This window comes from Gossypium arboreum, chromosome 6 (genome assembly GCF_025698485.1).
Source record: "Gossypium arboreum isolate Shixiya-1 chromosome 6, ASM2569848v2, whole genome shotgun sequence".
Taxonomy (NCBI): Eukaryota; Viridiplantae; Streptophyta; class Magnoliopsida; order Malvales; family Malvaceae; genus Gossypium; species Gossypium arboreum.
The window spans coordinates 39858917-39862307 of NC_069075.1; the positions used below are offsets into that span (position 1 = coordinate 39858917).

Sequence of the window (3391 nt, forward strand, 5' to 3'; positions counted from 1 at the left end):
ATATTTTTTTCTAGAATTTTTGGTCAGGCCAATTAGTACAGTTTATTAGTTAAAGTCTCCCCTGTTGCAGGGACCGACTGCACTGACCTTCGTGCATTACGAATTGGATATCTCCCTGTACAGGGCTTAAATACTGATTCCGTTTGCTTCTATAGAAACTACACTCAGAGAGGAATCTATACATATATGGCATGACTCCTAATTATCTCTGGTTAATTTACAATGAATTTCCAAAGTTGGAATAGGGGATCCAGAAACCGTTCTGGCCCTGTTTCACGAGAACTTTAATATCTCTTAATATATAACTCATATGACCGTTTCGTTTCTTCTATATGAAAGTAGATTCATCAAGGTTCATTTACATAATTTATTAACTATTTAATACCATTCCTACTATTTTTAGTGATTTTCACATCCACATCACTGCTGCTGTCAGCATCTGCCTTTAAGGTAGGCTTGACCTATTTCATGGTTTCCATGATTCAATTGGCCCCTTTGCATACATAGCACAAGGTGTGATCATGATTAACCATTCCAATGGCTAATCGTTTCAAAACAATTCCATACCTCATAATGATCAACATACAAACGATTATAGTACTATGCTAGAAACGTATATAAGCCATTTTCGCATGGCTATCCGAATTTACACAAAACCGAAAGGTACATAACCTACAACAAAAGGGTAGTCCTATACATGCCATTTCAAAGTTCAACCAAAATTGTACCAAAATGGGGGCTTTGATAGTGTGGATGACTTCGACTTCAATGATCCCGAATCCGATAGCTAACGAGCAAAATCTATAAAACAGAAACAGAGAAAATGGAGTAAGCATTTAATGCTTAGTAAGTTTTAAGCAAAACAAAGTGTTCTCAATCACTATCATTGGTCATTCATATCAACTGCTCGATGAAGTTAATCCGGGCTTCATCTCGATCTATAATATCATTAAACGCAACACTTGGCTGCCACATAAATACTTTCGAATAATAATGACCTAGATGGTCAAATATTTCCCAAGCACATTCTTCATCGATTTTCAACTTCAATAATCCTTTCCACTTGTTCATAATCACATCCATGCTTTTAAGTATTTCAACATGACAAGTACTAAATTACCATAGGCACATAAAGAACCAAACATATTCCTTATCACATATCGTAAGCTTACAAATCATAATCCTTACCTTGTACTGGCACATCTAGCTCAACCCAACCCATACTCAAATCATAGGCTTTTGGGCAGAATATGCACTAATACATAAGAATATTTCATCGCATACTTTACTATACAACATACCATTACCAATTAGATCATTCTCATATTTGGAGTTATAATATTAGTCACATTTACCTACCTCTTTGATACTGATAATTCACCTCGAAATCACCCCACCGATGGGTAAGTAATACGTACCTGAACATCTTAAATACATAATACTTATTTGATGGTAACTTAATGCGATACTCAATATCAAAGTCTTACTTGAATCCTAGCCTTTAGCCGTCGGGTCTTTAAAGCTCGGATCTAGTACGAGCCACAAGCCTCACGGACATTAATCAGATAATATTCTCGCATAAAGCTGCGGGGTTTTAACCGGATATAATATTGACACAAATGCCCTCGGGACTTATCACATTTATACACTTTCATATTCATCGCATTGGCCATTCGGCCTTATCACTTATATACACTTTGACATTCATCACATCGCCATTCGGCCTTATCACATATATACATCTCATACATGTTTCATACTAGCCATTTGGCTTTACCACACATATATCTCATACATATTTCACACTAGCCATTTGGCTTTACCACACATATATCACATACATATTTCACACTAGCCATTTGGCTTTACCACACATATATCACATACATATTTCACACTAGCCATTTGGCTTTACCACACATATATATATTTAACTTGTATATCAATTTCAGCAATGGCTTATAAGCAACTCAAATGGTTTTATTAAGGTTTACAACAAAATCCCAAATTCAGCACAAGCTGTTTTTCCTGAGCAACAGTCATTAAATTATTCATAAATGGAGCTACGAAACTCCAAATGAAGTGCCGTTAATTTTTCCTGAATATAGACTCGTATATCTTCCATCTATAAATTTTTCAGAATTTTTGGTTTGGCCAATCAATACCAGATTTTTCTTAAAGTTTCCCCTGTTTCACTGTTTGACTAACCTGACCAGTCTTCACTACGAATCAAAATTATCATTGTACAGAATTCAAAGTATGTTCTATTTGATTTCATTTGAAACTAGACTCATTAAGGAGTCTAAGCATATAAATTTTATCTTGTAACCATTTTTGTACAAATTATAGTGATTTTCTCAAAACAGAACAGGGGATTTCGATGTCATTCTGACCCTGTCCCACACAACTTTAAATATCTCTTTATAGGAAATTTCTTTGCTTCCACGGTCTCTTTTATAGGAAACTAGACCAACTAAGCTTTGATTACATATTTTATTCAGCCTATAATTCCACAAAAAATTTATAGTGATTTTCTAAAATCACGTTACTGCTGCTGTCCCAAGCAAACTATTACATTTTGCTCTTAAATTTCCAAGTCCAAACACTTATGAACTTACCATTTGAGTTTAAGACATATCATGGCCACATCATATCTTATTAAATCAACTCATTATGTCCTAATATGATTGAATTTACTCAATGTTTAATACTTAAAACTTACCTCGGGAGTGGTCGACGATTAGATGTCCACGGCTATTCGTTTACTCTCTTTTCCCCTATCCGACTTTGATCTCTTTGCTCTTAAGCTTAAGTAAAACAATAGATTTGCTTAAGTACTTAACTAATATTATTCACTTAACAATCACATATCATTTAATCTTTATCTCAATACCAAACCGAGTTATGAGATCATACACCACACCATCAATTGAAGGTTAATTCATGGTAACATTAGTATTGAAAGGTTGCGTTGTGGGCAGCCTAAGAGGACCCGCAACACTTGGCTTAATTGTTGTAATATATCACGTTCGGAGGCTGATTCGGACAGCATTAATAGTACAACATTTAGACAGCATGAACAGGGCAGCAATTAACGATACCAACAAGGTAAAATTCGGACAGCAATTTAACGGTTTCAACAATTATCAAACACAAGAAAATAAAAGTTCAAGGAAAACTCACCAAGGTTCCCAACACCGATTCCACCTATTCAATTTGCTCTTTCCTTGTCTACTACCACCTTCTCCTACCTTGTTAGCTAAATACAATCAACCCCAAAGTTACAAAATAGATTATAACAACACAAGCATTCACTAGATTCTTTTAACACAAGTGAGAAACTCTTCATCTACTAGACATGCAACATTTGCAACTAGAAAAGAGAATCTTC

General features: G+C 34.9%; 1 long non-coding RNA gene across 1 annotated transcript; it reads right to left on the minus strand.

Moving 5' to 3' along the window:
• Nucleotides 1–516: 516 nt before the first annotated feature.
• LOC128293939 (uncharacterized) lies at nucleotides 517–2789 on the minus strand. Its single transcript, XR_008284098.1, has 2 exons — nucleotides 2723–2789; nucleotides 517–801 (listed from the first exon to the last, which is right to left on the minus strand). It is a non-coding gene; the product is annotated as an uncharacterized LOC128293939 (long non-coding RNA).
• Nucleotides 2790–3391: the final 602 nt, after the last annotated feature.